The 21211-nt window shown below is 41.6% G+C and overlaps 1 pseudogene across 1 annotated transcript in view; it reads right to left on the reverse strand.

The window, feature by feature from the left end:
* Nucleotides 1-20428: 20428 nt before the first annotated feature.
* The window catches only part of LOC309843212 (G2/mitotic-specific cyclin-B1 pseudogene), a 1282-nt pseudogene continuing 499 nt past the window's right edge, over nucleotides 20429-21211 (reverse strand). The window contains exon 2 of the transcript in view: nucleotides 20429-21208. The product of the transcript in view is annotated as a G2/mitotic-specific cyclin-B1 pseudogene (transcript). The remainder of the gene's footprint in view (nucleotides 21209-21211) is intronic.

Genomic DNA, 21211 nt, shown 5'->3' on the forward strand with positions numbered 1-21211 from the left:
ATATCTCATTAATAATTTTTATAGTAACTATATGTTGAAATAATCATTTGGATATGTTGAGTACGACTAAATATGCTATCAAAATTTAATTTTATCTGTTCCTTTTTAATGTATTTAACATGGCTACTGAAAAATTTAAATTGCAAATGTGGCTCACATTCATGGTTTGTGTTATCTTTCTGTTGCGCAACACTGCTCTAAATTTTCTCTTTCCAGCCATCTCACCATCTCACCCATGCTTTAGGTATCAGGTGTCTCCTCCATGAGATGATTCTAGGATCCGAAATCCCAACCTCTTTTCTGAGATCCAAACCCACATTTCCAATGGCTGGAAATTCTGCTGGCCCTTTCACAAATAACCACCAGCTCCTTAGCTCTGCAAGAACAAAGCCAGAAGATTTCCTTCAAACCCTGTTCTTTCTCCTAATTAAATTTATTAAAATTTGTGTTGTTTTCTCTTTTTTTAAAAATATTTTATTTATTTGACAGCTAGAGAGAGAGCACAAGTAAGCAGAGTGGCAGGGAGAGGGGCAGAGAGAGAAGCAGGCTCTCTGCTGAGAGCCTGACGCGGGGCTCGATCCCAGGACCCCGGAATCATGACCCGAGCCGAAGGCAGCCTCTTAACCAACTGAGCCACCCGGGCGCCCCTCTTTTTTTTTTTTTTTTTTTTAAGATTTTATTTATTTGTCAGGGATAGAGGGAGAGAGAGCGATAGAGCACAGGCAGACAGAGAGGCAGGCAGAGGCAGAGGGAGAAGCAGGCTCCCTGCCGTGCCGAGCAAGGAGCCCGATGTGGGACTTGATCCCAGGATGCTGGGATCATGACCTGAGCCGAAGGCAGCCGCTTAACCAACTGAGCCACCCAGGCGTCCCAAATTTGTGTTGTTTTCTTATTGCTGCTGTAACAAATTACCACAAACTTGGTGGCTTAAGATAACACTGATTTACCATCTTGAAGTTCTGTAGGTCTGAAGTCTGAAATGGGACCCACTGGGCTAAAATCAAGTTGTCTGCAGGCTGGATTTTCTTCTGGAGGCTCGAGGAGAGAATCCATTTCCTTACCTTTTCCAGCCTCTGGAGGCTTGCATCCTTCTTGGGCTCATCTTCAAAGCCAACAATGACAGGTCGAGTCTTTTTCAGGCTGTATCCCTTCGGCACTAACTCTCCCACTTCTTCTTTCACTTCGGAGCTCTCTAGTGATTACCCTGGGCCCATCAGGATTATCCAAGATAATCTCCCCATTTAGAGGTGAGGTGATTAGCAAATCTGTTTCCATATTCAATCTTAGTGCGTAACAGGACACATTCACCAGTTCCAGGGATTAAGGTGTGGACTTTTTCATCTGAAAGGTCTGGGCAGAGAGGAACAATGTGTGTTCAAGGCTAACAAGAAAAGAAATGGTAATCAGGGCAGATAGCTCTCACAGCTTTCAAGGCGACAGACTTTCAAGGGGGCAGGCATCAATGGTCATCCATGGTATGGAGACATCAGTGGTATGGACATCAGTGGTCTAACACCTTTCTTAGTTTACTGCAGAGTCTATCTCCTCTAAGGTGCCTTTCCCGATCACTCCTTTTTCCCAGTTCCATCACTCCTCCATGACAGTTTTTGTACATCCTAAACATCTGTCTTACTCTTTCTGTATCATGATTATGTATGTAGGCACTTGGTCTTAATCCCTCTACTACGTTGAAAATATTTTGTGAACAGGAACTATTGGGGTTTTTGTTTTGTTTTTAAGTAAACTCTACATCCAACATGGGGCTTAAACTCACAACCCCAAGATCAAGAACCACACAGTCTACTGACTGAGGAGCCAGGCATCCCAGGAACCCTTCATCTTTGTGTTTCACCTGATGCCTCACGTGGTACTTAGTGTAGTTTCCCAAGGACGATTTCTTGAATTTAGTGGAAACAACTCATGTTGATTTGTAAAGCATGTGCTTTGTCACCAGAACCACTGATGTCCTTAAACTGTGAAACCTTTTTATTTCACTTTTTTTATTTTAAAGGATTTTATTTATTCATTTGAGAGAGAGAGCGCGTGCAAGCAGCGGGAGCGGTAGGCAGAGAGAGAGAGAGGGAGAAGCAGCCTCCCTGCTGAGCAAGGAGCCTGGTGTCAGGGAGGATCCCAGGACTCTGGGATCATAACCTGAGCCAAAGGCAGACACTTAACTGAGTCACCCAGGCACCCAGTGAACACTTTCTAAATTGACTTCCACTTAAATGATCCTCTCCATTCTGTTTCAAAAGAACTATCTGGGGTCCTTGGGTGGCTCAGATGATTAAGCATCTGCCTTTGGCTGAGATCATAATCTCCAGGTCCTGGGATCAAGGTCTATAATGGGCTCCTGGGTCAGCTCAGCGAGGATGATTCTACTTCTCCCTCTCCCCTGTCTCTCCCTCTGCTCATGCTTGCTCTCTCTTTGTCTCCCCATATCTCTCTGTCTCAAACGAATAAATATTAAAACAAAACAAAACAAAACAAACAAAAAAACGAACCATCAGTGCAAGGCACCTGGCTGGCTCAGTTGGTAGAGTACGTGACTCTTGGACTCAGAGTTATAAATTTGAGCCCCATGTTGAGTATAGAGATTACTTAAAATCTTTAGGGGCACCTGGTTTAAAGCCTCTGCCTTCGGCTCAGGTCATGATCTCAGGGTCCTGGGATCCAGCCCCACATCGGGCTCTCTGCTCAGCAGGGAGCCTGCTTCCTCCTCTCTCTCTGCCTGCCTCTCTGCCTACTTGTGATCTCTGTAAAGTAAATAAATAAAATCTTAAAAATAAAACAATCTTTAGGGTGCCTGGGCGGCTCAGTCGTTAAGCGGCTGCCTTGGGATCAGGTCATGATCCCAGGGTCCTGGGATAGAGGCCCACATTGGGCTCCCTGCTCAGAGGGAAGCCTACTTCTCCCTCTTCTGCTCCCCCTGCCTGTGTTCCCTCTCTCTGTGTGTCTCTCTCTGTCAAATACATAAATAAAATTTTTAAAAAATAAAATCTTTAAAAAAAAAAAAAAAGAACCTTTGCTTACAAGTGTAATCCTTGTAGGTAATGGGCTGCTGTGCACATGAATTTTATGCTTATCTAGGGTCAGCTGTATTTGATTTCATAACCTGTTGATGCCAGATGTACTTAAATTATAAAATATAATTTAATTTAAAGTTATGTATAGCAATGTAATATGGATGTCAAAAGAAAGAGAATTGTTTCTATGAAGATTGAGTTGGTTATCCCCAAAACGGGAGGAAGTACAGCACCCTAAAATCTACTGATACAATGTGAACAAATTAAAGGAGAAAAGCTAACCATTCCAATTAAAAAAAAAAATCCACAAAATTTAACACTCATTAATGATTTCTAAAAATCTTTAAAGCAGAGACTAGAAAGCCATGGTCCTTATTTACAAATAATGTGATTGATTACATACAAAATCCAGATAATCCACAATATAGAATCTATTAAAATAAGGGAGTTTAGCAAATGTGTTGTATTCAGGATCAATAGGGAGGAATTAGTAGTCTTTCGACATCAGTAAATAATCAGAACTTGTAGTAAGAACAAAGATCTTATCTGCAATAAGGACAAAAATAAGATTACCAGTAATTAATCTGACAAAACATATCATTGTGGAGAAAGTTACAAAATTGAAGAACACGTGTACATACACACAGAGAGAGACATGTCATAAACATGTAAATTCAGATTTAATATAAAACAAGTAAATTCTTCCCAAATTAGTTCATACATCCAATATAATTTTAAATAAAATCCAAATATGACTATTTATGAAACTAAGCAGACTGGTCTTAAAATTCATATAGGAGAGAAAAAGGATAAGACAGTTTTGAAGATGACAGTTTTGAAGACCGTTGCACCAGGTATCAACTTATTTTCATGTTATAGTTAACTGGCTTAAGGATAGACACATTGGTGAATAGAAAAGAGACTCTGGAAAGAGGTCTAGGAATATATGCAGACTTGATATATTCAACAGTGGCATTACAATGGTGGGGGATGGGTGGGTGGAGAATGAGCTATTCAATTATGAGAAAATTGGCTGTAAAGAATTCAGATAATATACCTGGATCCACTTGTTCCTGGAAGCCCCAGAAGCTATTGACATTTCTTCATCTAATACTTCTAGTTGTCTCACTCTCACCATAGAATGACAACTGGTTTTGGTGTGGACTCTTGTTCCCAACACCGCAGAAGACACATTGGTTCTGGTACCCAGGTCCCATCTTACCAGACTTACGGCAGATAGGTCTCTTCCATCACTGGCAGGCTCAGATAAAAGCGTCAAGCTCCATACAACAGCGCTGGACACTGGTTTACCCACTGGCTACACAGAGAAAATGTGTAACTCAACTCAGAAGTGAGTTAAATTCCAGTGGAGTAAGCTTCAACCATGAACGGGGAGGAGAAAAGAACACCCAGGCGATAAATTGTTTGCCCTTCTTCCTCTCTCCGATGGACTATTCTAAGGTGCACACACAGAACATGTCAGGAAGATGTCCTAGGGGACCAAGGCTGGATTTCCTGCAGATGCTATGGCCAGCGTGGCAACATATAAACTGATAGTTGGTTTTCTTTCTTCTACTTCCCATTTCCCTTCTTAACTCTTACTGCCATGGGATTGCTCCTGTCAATACTTTAGCAAGAGGGGGTGCCTGAGTTCTATTTTTCAGAGAACCTGGCATAAGACAGTTATATATACAAAAAAAAAAAAAAAAAGAAAGCTAACTCCCTAGCCACCCCACACCATACAGAATACCATATCAAAGTTGAATAAAGACCTAACATTAGAAATAAAATGCTTTAAAACATTTTGAAAAGAATGTTGAGAGAAACTTTTTCTCAGAAAAAGCAAGTATTTCTTAAAATCTGAGAGGATAAACCATGACAGAAAACACTGATGAATGTGATTACCTACAATTTATTTATTTATTTATTTATTTTTTTAAAGATTTTATTTATTTATTTGACAGAGAGAAATCACAAGTAGATGGAGAGGCAGGAGAGAGAGAGAGAGGGAAGCAGGCTCTCTGCCGAGCAGAGAGCCTGATGCGGGACCCGATCCCAGGACCCTGAGATCATGACCTGAGCCGAAGGCAGCGGCTTAAACCACTGAGCCACCCAGGCGCCCCTTACCTACAATTTAGAAACATTTATTCAACAAAAGATGACATGAACAGGGGCACCTGGCTGGCTCAGTGGGGAGGACTATGTGATTCTTGATCTCGGGGTTGTGAGTTCGAGCCCCATGTTGGATGCAGGATTTATTTAAAAATCTTAAAAAAAAAAAAAAAGATGACATGGACCAAGATAAATTACAACCTGCAGTCTGAGAAAGGTATTTGCAATTCGTTTAATCGACTAGGCTACATATCTGGAATTTAGCAAAAATTTTTACAAGTCAAAACTAAAAGAGGAGTGCCTGGGTGGCTCAGGTCACTGAGCCCAGCATTGAGCTCCCTACTCAGCGGGGAGTCTGCTTCTCTCTCTCCCACTCCCCCTGCTCATGCTCCCTCTCTCTCTCTCTCCCAAAAAATAAATAAATAAAATCTTAAAAAAAAAAAAAGAACAAAAAATAACAGAGAAATGAGCAAAGGACAGAAACAAGCAATTCCTAGACTTCTGGATGGCCAATAAATATATGAAAAGATAATGAACCTCATTACTGATTGGCCAAATTAAAATCACCTGCAATATCACTCCACACCTATCTATCTGGGAGAAAACTTGGAAGAATGATAGGATGAGTGTTGGGTATGGAGCAATGAAGTCTCACACACTGCTAGAGAGAGCATCAATGGCTACAACCATGTTAGAAAATAATTTGAGGGGCCCCTGGGTGGCTCAGTCCGTAAGCATCTGCCTTCGGCTCAGATCATGATCCCAGGGGCCTGGGATCGAGCCCCACATTGGGCTCCCTGTTCAGGGGCAAGCCTGCTTCTCCCTCTCCCATTCCCCCTGCTTCTGTTCCCTCTCTCACTGTGTCTCTCTCCATCAAAAAAATAAAAAAAATCTTTTTTAAAAAAGAAAAAAGTAAAGAATTTGAGGATATACTTCTAAAGATATGCATGCCCTTTGACTCCCAGATTCCATTTCCATTATATTTTCTAGGCTACAGAAACTCCCACATATATCTACCAGGAGATTTATGAAGGAATGACTGCTGCAGTGTTGTTTGTAATGGGAAAAAAAGGGACATAACTCAAATGTTCAACAAGAGAAAAAAACAAGTTTTGCTATATTGACAAAATCTTATAAATTGAATGCAGATGTACTCACTACAGCTCTGTATAGCAACAAGGATTAATCGCAAACAAATGATAATGAAAGAAAAAAATCAAGTTGCGGAATCCTGTGTGCTAGGTGACACCATTTACATACAGATTCCAAATACGTCAAACAAAGCCATGTACTTATTGGCACACATATGTAATACGTACAAGAACCCGTATGGAGTGGTGCCTGGGTGGCACAGTCGGTTGAGTGTCCAATTCTTAATTTCAGCTCAGGTGCGGATTTCAGGGTTGTGTCAGGCCTGAATCTGGGTCCACGCTCCGCGGGAAGTCTGCTATGGATTCTCTCTCTCCCTGTCCTTCCACCCCTCCCCCTCTCAAGTAAGTGAACAAACAAACCAACAAAACACATATGAGTAAGGTAAATGCTGAATTCAGGACAGTTGTCCTGGATGGGGAGGGCGGAATAGAAATGAAATCAGTGTGTAGGGCCTGCTGGAGGTTTCAACTCTATCTGTAATGTTTATTCCTTTTTGAAAACTCTGAAGCAACTTTAGCAAAACAGTAGCATTCATACAGCTGAATGTGGGCACAGGTGTTCCTTCTGTTTTTCTCCTTGCATGTTTGCAACATTTCATTAGAGTTTTTTTTTGTTTTGTTTTTTGTTTTTTCCCCTAAACTAAGTGGAATGCTTTGAAAAGATCCAGTGAAAGCTGAGTCACGGAAAAACAGAAAAACAACAACAAAACTACCATTGAGACAAGCGTGGGCCAAACAATTGTAAAAAGTTGGGTAAATAATTCACAGCACAGTAATTTCAAGTCCTGCACACAGATTTCCTTATTACGTGTGTTGAAGTTCTTGCCCCACTATAAAGAAACCCAAAGTGGGGGCACCTGGCTGGCTTAGTTGGTGTAACATGCAACTCTGGACCTCCGGGTCCTGAGTTCAAGCCCCACGTTGGGCATGGAGCCTATTTAAAAAAAAAAAAAAAAGGAAAGAAAGAAACAGAAAAAAAAAAAAAAAGAAACCCAAAATGGAAATCATCAAAATGCATGTTGTGGGTGTAGGTTGCTCAAGAAAGATAATGCAGATCTCCAAACAGAGGACTCATTCTCAACCTTGCCTTACGTCAAACATTCATGAGTGAATATATCTAAATATGTTTGAAGTGAAAATGAAATATTTAAAGTATGTATGGGTCCCATTTTGTGCTTTCTTTCTTTAACAGAATTATTCAATTTCTGGTACTGATCTGTTGGATAAGAAGACTTCCTCAGTAATCATTCCGGGTCTATTAACACATATTAAAGGCCTCCATGCTATGCATGGAATGAGGTACAGGTGACTCCCTGAAGGACTGAGTGAACTGAGGACCTGAGGGTACAAGCATCCTGGGCAGAAGATGAAATGGGAGCAAATTCAGCAAAACATGGCCAGGAAATAGAGCATGGATTTCTTCTCCTGGAAGGTGTTGGAGCAGGAAAGAAGTTGAAATAGGTTATGGTGAGACTAAAGAAAGAGGTACTTGAGTTTGTCTTAATTTCAAATTTAGCATACTGCAGTTTCAAAATTGAATGCATTTTATTCATCGCATATTAAGTTGTCAGCTCAGAGAGTGGTCATCTATAGTTTCTAAGCACTTCCGGAAAAGCCTATGCTGATGTCATTTCTAAAAACAACACAGTGGAGTTGGTGGGAATGCAATCTGATGCAACCACTCTGGAAAACAGCATGAAGGTTCCTCAAAATGTTGAAAATAGTACTACCCTATGTCCCAGCAATTGCACTACTGGGTATTTACCCTAAAGATACAAACATAGTGATCGGGTGCACGTGCACCCGAATGTTTACAGCAGCAACGTCTACAATAGACAAACTATGGAAAGAAACTAGATGTCCATTAACAGATGACTGGATAAAGAAGATGTGGTATATGTACACACACACACACACACACACACACACAGAGGAATGCTATGCAGCCATCAAAAATGAAATATTACCATTTGTGATGATGTGGATGGAAATAGAGGGTATCATGCTTAGCGAAATAAGTCAATCAGAGAAGGACAACAATCATATGATCTCCCTGATAGGAGGAAGTGGAGATGCAACATGGGGGGGGTTTATGGCTGCTAGTACCCATATGTACTGCTAATTGTTAGTATAGGGGGTAGGAGAAGAATAATGAAGAATAAATAATGAAGAATAAATAAATAAATAATGAAGAAGAATAAATGAAACAAGATGGGATTGGGAGGGAAACAAACCACAAGTGACTCTTAATCACACAAAACAAACTGAGGGTTGCTGGGGGGAGGAGGGTTGGGAGAGGGGGGTGGGGTTGTGGACATTGGGGAGGGTATGTGCTATGGTGAGTGCTGTGAAGTATGTAAACCTGGTGATTCACAGACCTGTACGCCTGGGGATAAAAATACATTCTATGTTTATTAAAAATAAATAAATAAATAAACAAAAAATTTATAAAAATAACACAGTGGAGAGGCACCTGGGTGGCTCAGTCGTTAAGCGTCTGCCTTAGGCTCAGGTCATCCCAGGGTCCTGGTTTTGAGCCCCACAATGGGTTCCCTGCTCAGCGGGAAGCCTGCTTCTCCCTCTCCCTCTCTCCCTGCTTGTGTCTCTCTTACAGTGTCTGTCTCTGTCAAATAAATACAATTTTAAAAATAAATAAATAAAAAATAAAAATAACACATTGGGATAGGAGTTATCTCTTTCAGCTTCTATAATAATTAATAAATTGCCATATTTATTTTTTAATAAATTTTGACACCAAAAAATGCACCTTTACTTTTTTTTTTTTTTTAATTAATACACTCTTACAGGGTGCCTAGGTAGCTCAGTCAGTTACGTATCTGCTTTCAGCCCAGGTCATGATTCTGGGGTCCTGGAAGCAAGCTCCGTGTGGGGTTCCCTGCTCTCTCTTGCTGTTTCCCTCTTGCTCAAATAAAAAAAGATAAAATCTTAAAAAAAAAAAATAAAAGTAGTGCACCTTTAAACAAAATAAAAACATTACAAATTAGGCCATGGTTTCTTTTACCACCATCCCAATGCTAGTTCCCTCTGTTCCCTCTCCCCACATACATTTTTTAATTTTTTTAAAGATTTATTTATTTATTTGAGAGAGAGAGTGGGGGTGGGGGCAGAGGTGGAGAGAACCTCAAGTAGACTCCCCCATCGAGTGTGGAATGTGATGCAGGGCCCCACCTCACAACCCCGAGATCATGGCCTGAGCTGAAAATCAAGAGCCAGTTACCTAACAGACTGAGCCAACCACGTATAACCGAAGTAATACGGGTGCCCCTCTCCTTCCTCACACATAACGAAAGTTAAGACCTATGACTATGGCGCGAGATTGTCCACGTTCAAATCTTTTGTTTGGTTGGTTTGGGTTTGGGTATGGGTTTTGATTTTTTTCTCTTAAAAAAAAAAAAAGAACCACTTTATTGATGTATGATTAACATGCAAAAAGAGATATATATTTAATATATACGATTCAATGAGTTTGGAATTAAATATATGCCTGTGAAATCATTGCCACCATCAAACTCATAGATGTTTCCATCCTCCCCCAAAGCTTTCTCTTCCTTCCTCTTTATTATTATTTTTGTTTGGTGTTAAGAACATTTGACATAGCATCTACCCTCTTACCAAAAACATTCTTTTTAAAAGATTTTGTTTAGGGCGCCTGGGTGGCTCAGTGGGTTAAGCCGCTGCCTTCGGCTCAGGTCATGATCTCGAGGTCTTGGGATCGAGTCCCGCATCGGGCTCTCTGCTCGGAAGGGAGCCTGCTTCCTCCTCTCTCTCTCTGTCTGCCTCTCTGCCTACTTGTGATCTCTGTCAAATAAATAAATAAAATCTTTAAAAAAAAAAAGATTTTATTTATTTATTTGACACAGAGAAAGAGAGAGAGACGGCAAGAGAGAGAATACAAGCAGGGGGAGTGGGAGAGGGAGAAGCAGGCTCCCTATCCAGCAGGGAGCCCGATGCAGGGCTCGAACCCAGGACCCCGGGATCATGACCTGATCCAAAGGTAGATGCTTAATGACTGAGCCACCCAGGTGCCCCCTCTTAGCAAAATTTAAGTGCAAAATACAATGTGGTGGGGCACCTGGGTGGCTCAGGAGGTTAAGCAACCAATTCTTGGTGTGGTTCTCTGAGGTTCCCAGGACCCCATGATCTCTGGGTCCCCAGGACTGAGTCCCATGTAGGGCTCCACACTCAGGAAGTCTGCTTCTCTTCTTCTCCCTCTCCCTCTGCCCCTCTGCTCTCTCTCTCAAATCAATCAGTCTTTAAAAAATAAAATAAAGGGGCACCTGGGTGGCTCAGTAGGTTAAAGCCTCTGCTTTCAGCTCAGGCCCTAATCTCAGGGTCCTGGGATCAAGCCCTGCATCGGGCTCTCTGCTCCACAGGGGGCCTGCTTCCTCCTCTCACTCTGCCTGCCTCTCTGCCTACTTGTGATCTGTCTGTCAAATAAATTTTTTAAAAAAGCTTTTAAAAAAAATATTGCTAGCTATCGGCACTATGCTGTAGAACAGATTTTCAGAACTTACATATCTTGCATAACTGAAACTTTGTGTTCTGTGACCATCACCTTCCAGTTTCCCTCTCCCCCCAGCCCTGCTAATCACCCGACTACTCTCTTCTTCTATAAGTTTGACTACTTTAGATTCTACATATGAGACATTATTTACAAATTCAAATCTTGATTCTGCAACTTACTCATGACTTGAAAAGTCATTTAACCTCTCTCAGCTTCAGTTCACCATCATGAAGAAGACAGTGGTACATATCTTAGAGGGTCATTGTAAGGATTAGATGAGGAAAATCTTTCAAAGGGCTCAGAGCAGTTTTTTTTGTTGTTGTTGTTGTTTTGTAGAAAGCACTCAATAATATGCAATTATTGGTTATTATTTTCAGTTTGATAGGATCTCAGCCCTTACTCTTATGTTTTAAATATACACGTTGCAGATAACATTGTTTTGTGTGAGGTTGTTTTTACCAAATGATATTATACCAACCCTATTAGTCAGCAACTTTGTTTTGTCACCAAGAATAAATCCTTGAAGTCATTCTCTGCACATAAAAATCAACCTTTTCTTTTAAATTGTGCATAGGCAGTCTACTTCCGATAAAACTTAAGACCTTTAAATTTTTTCCCAATTTGTCCTATGATGAGCAATGCTGCAATGAACATTTTTATATGAGCAGCTTGTCCACTTGTTTTTGTTTTTTTTAAGATTTTATTTATTTGAGGGAGAGAAAGATTGCACAAGCAGAAGAGGAGCAGAAGGAGAAGGAGAAGCAGGCTTCCTGCTGAGCAAGGAGTCCCATGTAGGACTTGATTCTATAGACCCTGAGATCATGACCCAAGCCAAAGGCAGAGGCTTAACCAACTGAGCCACCCAGATGCCCCTGTTTTGTTTTGTTTTGTTTTTAAGATTTTATTCGTGGCATCTGGGTGGCTCAGTCCTTAAGCATGTGCCTTTAGCTCCGGTCATGATCCCAGGGTCCTGGGATTAAGCCCGGAGTCAGGTTCCTTGCTCAGCCAGAAGCCTGCTTCTCCCTCTCCCACTCCCCCTCCTTGTGTTCCCTCTCTCGCTCTCTCTCTCTCTGTCAAATAAATAACATTTTTAAAAACAAATAAATAAAGTTGTTATTCATTTATTTGAGAAACAGAGAAAGTACAAACCAGAGAGGGGCAGTGGGAGAGACGGGAATGGGGAAGGAGAGAGGGACAAGCAGACTGCGTGATGACCGATGACTGGGGAGCCACAACTGGGGCTCCATTCCAGGACACTGAGATCATGACCTGAGCCAAAGGCAGATGCTTAACCAACTGAGCCACCCAGGTGCCCCCAGTTTGTGCACTTGTAAGTGCTTCACTATGGTAGATGCTGAGAGGGGAAGCTCCCAGGTCATAGTATACACACATTTAAATTTTCAGGGAGGGCTGCCACTTGGCCTCCCAAGTCAGTGGCTGTGCCAATTTACATTCCTATCAGCGGTCTCTAGGAGGATTAGGCATTTCAACTTTGTGAATGCTTTTCACATCCTTTCTAATACTTAATATTAACTATCTTAAATTCTGATCTAGTAGGTGAATTTTTTTTTCTTTTTAAGGATAGGGCCCTAGTGGCAATCTAATTTTAATATCTTAATTTCTTTTTTTTTTTTTTTAAGATTTTTAATTTATTTCTTTATTTGACAGATGGAGATCACAAGTGGGCAGAGAGGCAGGCGGTGGGGGTTGGGGGGGAAGCAGGCTCCCTGCTGAGCAGGGAGCGCAATGTGGGGCTCTATCCCAGGACCCTGGGACAATGACCTGAGCCGAAGGCAGAGTCTTTAACCCACTGAGCCACCCAAGTGCCCCTAATAGGTGAAATTTTTAAAAAAAGATTTTGCTTTTAAATAATCTCTACACCCAACATGGGGCTCAAATTCACAACCCTGAGCTCATGCTCTTTTTAATGGAGCCAGCTGGGTGCCCTTGAAATTTATTTTAAATTAAATTTCCCTGATTCCTGGGAGAATTGGTCAAATGTGTTTTAATATATATATTGGCCATTTGTGTTTTTCCATTTGTAAATTGTTGGTATCCTATTTTCTTGTTTGTTTATTAAGTATAGGAGTTCCTTATACACAATGAGTCTTAATTTCCTAATATTTTTTCTCAGTGTGCTGCTTTTAGCTTTACTTACGGTATCTATTGTTTTACAGAAGTTTTTAATCGTGATATAGTCAATGTATCACTTCTCCTTGAAGGTTTTTTTCTTTTCTATTTGAATCTCCCTCACCAAGATTTTCCTTACTCCTAAGGCCAAGACCATTTTTCTATATTTCTAATAATTTCATAGCTTTTTTTATATTTGGGTTTTTAATTAATCAAAAATGTATATTTTTTGTATGCCAGTCTGGCTCAGTCGGTAGGCATGCAACTCTTGATCTCAGGTTTGTGAGTTCAAGCCCCATGTTGGGTATAGAGATTACTTAAAAATAAAATCTTAAAATTTTTTTTGATATTTAAAATAACTTAAATCTAATTTAATTTTAATTTTAATCTAATTTAAAATTAAAAATAAATTTAATTAAAAATAAATAAAATGTACAAGTCAATGGTTTTTAATGTGTTCACAGAGTAGTACAATCATCATACAATTTGGGGAAATTGTCATCATGCCCAGAAGAAACCTCATCCCCTTTTCACTGCAATCCTTCTCCCAGTCCTAGACAACTATTAATCTACCTTCCGTCTCTATAGATTTGCCTATGCTGGACAGTTCATATAACTGGGATCATACATGTGTCCAACATACTTTGTGTCCAACTGCTTTTACTTAGCAGCATGTTTCAAGAGTCATCCAAGTTGTAGAATGTATCAGTATTTCATTCCTTTTTATAACCCCCAAATGCCACATTTTATTTATCTATGCATCAGTTGATGGGCATTTGGGTTTTTTCCATTTTGGGGTTCTTATGAATACTGCCGCAATGAGCATCGCGGTCCCAGACAATCACTAATCTGCTACCCGTCACTGCAGGTTAGTATTCCCTTTTCTACACTATCATATCAATAAAATCATATAGTATGTATTCTTTTGTCTCTGGCTTTTCTTGCTGAGCATAATGTTTGTAAGATTCATCTGTGTTATCATACATATCACGAGTGCATACCTTGTTATGGCTGATAAGCATTCCATTGTGTGGATACACCACCAAATTTTTAAATGTTGATGGGATCCCAATTTACCAATTTTTTAAAATTCTATGCATTTTGGATCTTACTCACAATGTGCCTTTAAAATTGATTCATTGGGGAAGCTTTCCGCGCTGGTCCTGATGAATCTCGGGCATTCACATGACTCTTAGATAATAAGAAGATCCCATGGTCACAATAAATGACAGTGTTACTTCAGGCATGGGAATGCCCAATTCCAGATAATAATCAAAATGCTAAACTTTATTAAAGGCAAAAATCCTCTCCTCTAACTTGGACTTTCTGCATGAACACTTACGACAGGACCTGAGGGAGGAAAGGAGGGGCACGGTTCTGCTCTCTTTTCCGGTCTAGGTTATCGCCTCCTTTTCCAGGTGGCTCTCTCAGGTTTGGAACAGTCAAGTAAGAACTTTCTCTCAGGTTTGGGAAAGAAACACTTTCATTAAATAGTTTCAAGTTCTTTGGGTCTGGCAAGTAGTCAAACCGGCCCTTTCCTTCTCGGCTATATTTCCAGGTTGTGCAGAGGTCCCCAATAGATACCTTCTGTTGTGCTTGCCACAGTGCAGGCAATACCATTTTCTTCCATTGGCTTCTCCCACCTCAGCTCTTGTGGTGGCACTCTTCATCATGGCTCTGTCTTTTTTTTTTTTTTAAGGATTTTATTTATTTATTTGACAGACAGAGATCACAAGTAGGCAGAGAGGCAGGCAGAGAGAGAGAGGAGGAAGCAGGCTCCCTGCTGAGCAGACGGGGGCTTCCCAAGACCCTGAGATCGTGACCCGAGTTGAAGGCAGAGGCTTTAACCCACTGAGCCACCCAGGCGCCCCATCATAGCTTTTTCTGTTGGTGTCCCATGACTCTTCAAAGCCATTCTCTTGGACAAGATTTAACAGGGGTTAAGCCAGCTCTCCTTCCAAAGAAATCTTCCACCCTGACTAACTCTTGGAACGCAGACCTCTTGACATAATCATTTCCTCTCCTCCCGGCTGTTCTGAACAGCCAGCCAGCCCATCTCCGCTCTTCCCATGTTGCAGACACGAGGCAGAAGACACTGACCTACTACCTGGAGGAGTTACAGATCAAGGTCTCCAGGTAGTCCCATTGAAATGGTTCCCTCCTGACTTGAGAAGGGGAAAGGATCTCCTAGCCCTCCCTGCTCCCTGAGAGAGGGAAGGAGAGATACAGCCTAGCTCTCTTCAGGAAAGTCCTCTTCACAAAGTTTTACAGCAACCTTTATACCCTGAGGGTGAGGGAGCTGAAAATGTGCAACTCATTTTTGACCATTTACTTTGAGACTCCTACAAGATGGCCTGCTGACAACTTTGTTATCTAACATCTACTGCCTTAGGGTTTCTGGCTGAAACTTCCAATTTAAAATCCTATTAACACTTGCATTTGTGAGCTAAATGCTACTTGGATGTGATGTATTATTCTTTTTACTGTCCTAATGGATTAAATTTGTCAGTGTTTTATTTAAGATTATGGAATCTCTGTTCATAAATGAAATTGACTATACTTGTGCTTTTTTGGTACCGACCTTGCAAGTATCATGCGGCAGAATAGAAATTTGCATACTGTGACTCAGATGTGAAAAAGAATACAGTGTTCATTATTTTCTACAACTAATTCTGTCTTAAACTCAAGCCTCTACTTCTGCTAATAGCATGGGGAAAAAAACCTTTTAATTATGTTTATGTCTCTATGAGTTCAAATTGAATTTAGTCAATTCAGATTATACTCCCTGCTGGCTGTTCTTCCCCCCTCATGACAGCAGGGGAGGAACCCCACACTATCCTGTGACCTTCCCTGATCCCACTATTCGCCGGCTGAGGAAAAGCTGGTCCTACCTTATCTTTTTTTTTTTTTTTTTAATTTATCAGAGAGATAGAGGGGGAGAGAGCGAGCACAGGCAGACAGAATGGCAGGCAGAGGCAGAGGGAGAAGCAGGCTCCCTGCTCAGCAAGGAGCCCAATGTGGGACTCGATCCCAGGGGGAGAGAGCGAGCACAGGCAGACAGAATGGCAGGCAGAGGGAGAAGCAGGCTCCCTGCTCAGCAAGGAGCCCGATGTGGGACTCGATCCCAGGACGCTGGGATCATGACCTGAGCCGAAGGCAGCTGCTTAACCAACTGAGCCACCCAGGCGTCCCACCTACCTTATCTTTTGCAGAACTGTTCTGATGTCTACTACTGAGATCCAGCATCTCTGTGTTCTGGACTTCCCTGTGCCAGGACTTTCCCCAGGCAGGGAAATAATCTAAATTATTAAGAAGGGAAAAATGCATCAGGAGGTATTTTCTAAACATTCTAACTAGCATCCTTGCATTTAAATCCAAGATATTTATGGTTCTTATGCTTTTGTTGCTAAATCAAGAATCCAATCACACAGAATAGTTCCCAATTAGACTGGTGGGGAAGCAAGCTGCCGATTTCCTCCAAGTGCTATCCGCAGCTCCTCAGAATCTTCTCATGAAACCTATGCTAATAACCCTTACTTCTAAAAGCCCTGCCAGGTGCCTTCCTTATATTATTTTTTTAAAAAAGATTTTATTTATTTATTTGGCAGAGAGAGAGAGAGCACAATTAGGCAGAGCAGCAGGCAGAGGGAGAGAGAAAAGCAGGCTCCGCACTGAGCAGGACGCTCTGTGTGGGGCTCGATCCCAGAACCCTGGGATCATGACCTAAGTGGAAGGCAGCCGCTTAACCGACTGAGCCACACAGGTGCCCCTTTATATTATTTTTAATTCTTGTTATATAACCCAGTGGAATACATAATGTCATTGGCATTTTATAGAAAAATAAATTGAGGTGTAGAAAGATGGCCTGTATTCCTTAAGACACAGGCTAACATGCTGTAACAAAGAGACAACAAAATACACAAGATACAGGCTTATTTCTCTCACACAGAACACAACAGAGACAGGCAGAAAGTCCAGGGGGGTGGGCGTCTCTGCTTCCCTCAGTTATCCAGGGACCCCAGACCCTCTGTCTTGTTCCTTCACCATTGAATCACCCAGGGTTCTGTCCTCACCTATTTGGTAAAAGCTGGCTCGCCACTACACACGCACGCCCCAGCCTGTGGGAAGGAGGAAGAGAGGATGAAGGACAGGCAGTTCCTTTAAGGAGAGTCCACACAAAGCCTTCAGTGCATGTCCTGCTGTCCAGAAAGAGCATAGTCCCACGGCCACAACTGACTGCTGGGGGTGCTGAAAAATATAACCTCTACTCAGTGGCCACATGCCAAGGGGAAACTAGTGGCAGAGAGGTAGGGTGGGGAATCCATCACTAGAAGAAGTTTGGAATCATGGACACTGGGAATGGTTTAGGGCTCTCTACACAGGATCTAAATGATTGTTTCCTTCCAAATTCCGAGCAGCGTGTGCAGAGCGGAAACTACATTTCGCACTTACCCTGCAGATAGGAGCCACCAATGAGATGCACACAGAAGTCACTGTGGGGGGCTTCCAGGAAAGCGTTTGTTGTCCTTCTGCCTTTTGTCCTTCCTGCTGGTTGGAAAGCAGATCTGGTGACTGGAGCTTCGAAAGCCATATTAGACCATGAGTGACCTAGAACGTGCTGAAATTGATGGCGGCATGCCAAAAGGAAGAACCTAGAAATGTAATGATCAGGGAGCCACCATCCCCATCCTGAACCACCTAACTCTGCACTTCCTTATTTTGAGGGAAAAACCAGCCTCTTTCACATTTCAGCGGCTTTATGACCTACAAGCAATCAAATATAATTCTTAACTAACTCAAATGTTTCAGTTAAGGAATGTATTCACAGTCATGCAGCTAGGAAGATGTTGACACTCAGATTTACTGAGCTCTAAAGCCCATTTATTGCCCGTCCTAGATTAAATTAGTCTTTTACAAGACAAAATGGTATGCTTTTGTTAAGATTCTGCAATGCAATGAAGAAATAGTGGTAGGGTCCATTATAATTTAGTGAAAGATATTTATCCTTTACATCTAGAGTCCTTGATGTGATGAGGCATTTGGTTAGCAAAATGATCCTCTGTTCAATGTATGGAACACACAGTTACAGAAGAGCTCCATGAGCTGTCGAACCAGGCATGATCTGTTATTCTTATCTCTGACTTTTTCTATTAATTTTAATTGGCTTCCTGTTCATTCCTTTTGTTGTGAGCTAGCATGTGCTGACAGGCAAGTAGTAGGAGGCACCAGTGTTAAGAAAGATGAATGGGGAACATTTTTGAAATATATAATAATCTATTCATCACTGTAACTTTTGTTCCTATTTGGAAAAAAATCCAAATTATTTAACTTTAAGTCTAATACAGTGGGCACACCTTATGGGACACAGAGTTGGAGAGTCTCTGATTGACATAATTGACTGATGGGCCTTATACTGTCAGGATGGAAAAGCACAGAAAAGGAACAGGTTATGAGAGCCATTATGGCCCTGTGAACCTGGATAAAGGCTAGGAAATCAACTACATGGACTATTTAACCCACATGTTCCAAACTGCTCCTAGGAATAATAGCACTAAAATTAGTGAGGAAAATTGTGCTCATTTTTATGGGCAAAATACCAGAAAGTTGACATAAGTTGCTTAAAAGGGTTTATTAGAGAATTTTCTTATTATCTCCTTTTGAGAAAGGGAGAAATGATTGTCTGAGGCTGTCAAAATGTTTAGATTCAGAATGTCCTGTGTAGTATAAAGAAAATAGGTAAGACTGTGATTTGTCAGCAGATGTCACTTTTTCATAGTAGGGGTTTGTGGTAGATGGAATAACGGATGACTGACCAAAGATGTTCATGTTCTAACCCCTGGAACCTGCGAGTACGTTGCCTCCCATGGCAGAAGGGGTTTTGTAAGTGTGATTAAATGAAAGGTTTTAAAATAAGCATAGTTTAGGGGGGTAGGAAAGGAATAAATGAGACAAGATGGGATTGGGAGGGAGAGAAACCGTAAGAGACTCTTTTTTTTTTTTTTTAAGATTTTATCTATTTATTTGACAGACAGAGATCACAAGTAGGCAGAGAGGCAGGCAGAGAAAGAGGAAGGGAAGCAGGCTCCCTGCTGAGCAGAGAGCCCGACGCAGGGCTCAATCCCAGGACTCTGGGATCATGACCAGAGCCGAAGGCAGAGGCCCAACCCACTGAGCCACCCAGGTGCCCCCGTAAAAGACTCTTAATCTCACACAACAAACTGAGGGTTGTGGGGGGGGTGTTGGATTATGGACATTGGGGAAGGTACGTGCTATGGTGAGTGCTATGAAATGTGTAAACCTGGCGATCCACGGACCTGTACCCCTGGGGCTAATAACGCATTATATGTTAATAAAAAAAATAAAAATTAAAAAAAAAATTTACTATAAGAATAGTTTAAGGGGGCGCCTGGGTGGCTCAGTGGGTTAAGCCGCTGCCTTCGGCTCAGGTCATGATCCTAGGGTCCTGGGATCGAGCCCCACATCGGGCTCTCTGCTGGGCAGGGAGCCTGCTTCTTCCTCTCTCTCTTTCAGCCTGCCTCTCTGTCTACTTGTGATCTCTGTCTGTCAAATAAATAAATAAAATCTTAAAAAAAAAAAAAGAATAGTTTAAGGGTTGTAGTGGTTGTTATTATGCCACTGTGGAGACCATGAGGCAAGGAATGTGGATTGCCCCTAGGAGCTAAAACAGGACAGGGACTGATTCTCCCTTGAGTTTTCAGAAGGAGTGAAGCCCTGTCAGCACTTGATTTTGGCACCACATGGCCCATTTTTAGACTTAAGACCTCTAGGACTGTAAGATAATGAATTTGTAGTGTGCCTGGCTGGCTCAGTTGGCAAGGCATGTGACTCTTGACCTCAGGGTTGTGAGTTCGAGCCCCACACTGGGTGTAGAGATTACTTAAAAAAAAAAAATAATAATAATTTGTGTTATTTCAAGCCACAGAGTTCATGTTAAGTTTATGGTCATTTGTTACAACAGCAACAGAAAATACTACATGTTACAGCTATATCTGGAAACTAATATAGGTGTCAAACTTTTCTTGGGGTTAAGCATGGTAAAATAGTTGAATCAAGAAATGGAGTCCATTCATTCTATTCCCAGCCTCCCTCAGCACTTTCTTTTTTTTTGTTTTTTAAGATTTTATTTATTTATTTGATACGGATAGAGAGAGTACAAGCAGGGGGAGCAGAAGGCAGAGGGAGAAGGAGAAGCAGACTCCCTCCTGAGTGGGGGGCCTGATGTGGGACTCCATCCCAGGACCCTGAGATCATGACGTGATCCGAAGGCAGCTGCCCAACCAACTGAGCTACCCAGGTGCCCTTTTTTTGTTGTTGTTCTTTTATTTGTTTGTTTTTTTAAGGTATAAGTAAAAAGGACTACAAACTTTATTGATTAAGTCAGTAAAGGTAACATGTAGTATGTATAGATGGCACAGGGTGTCAATTTCATTTGCAGTTATTCTAGTACTCCGAGGCATGTTTACAAGTTACACCTTTGCCACAGCCTTGGCTAAATCTTGAACTAGCGCAGAATTTAGCTGCGGTAGAGTGCCAGCCTTTGTGTGCTTACATGTTGCATAGTTGTTCTTGATGGTCATATGCTTTCTAAGCCCACCATTCACCATGACTATCTTCTTAGCCAGGTGTTGTATAACACTTAGAAGGGACTCTTCAGGGTATAATAGATAATGCTGTAGAGTTGGTGTCCATTCACTGTTATCGAGAATTTTCAGTGCTAAGCGAAAAGCTCCTGCTGCCATCTGAGAAGGAGGAAACTGCCCCATATCATGGCCCAACACAGTTAGCTCCATCAGGAATTTGGCCAAAGGATGTTGCTCAAAATCAACCTCTCCAAGCTTAGATGCAAGGGTAGGGGGTGGCCCAGACCAAAATTTAAAGATCTTAGAGTTTTCATTTCCATCTGTCTGATTTGGTGCTTAGTGTTAAGTGCTGTCAGTCACCAAGGCAAAGTCACCAGTTTCGGGAGGGTACATTTCTTCATACTTGCATGCAATAAACATGGCAGTGACACCAACCAGCTGCAGCATTTTCTTGGGCACAAGATTATTCTGCATGAACCGATCAATAATGGAAACAGTCATGTACATGGTCTCCTGAAGGAACTTGAATTTCATCTGAACCTGTACTACCCAGTCAATAAGGAAAGCTCTCGTGTTTTCAGTGACTTTGCGACCCGGTAGATATTGTGGTCTGATGGCTTGCTCTTCCTCAGGTTGTCTCAGATGAGCATAAATATCTTTCACATACTC

Source organism: Mustela nivalis (assembly GCF_964662115.1).
Source record: "Mustela nivalis genome assembly, chromosome: 10".
Taxonomy (NCBI): domain Eukaryota; kingdom Metazoa; phylum Chordata; class Mammalia; order Carnivora; family Mustelidae; genus Mustela; species Mustela nivalis.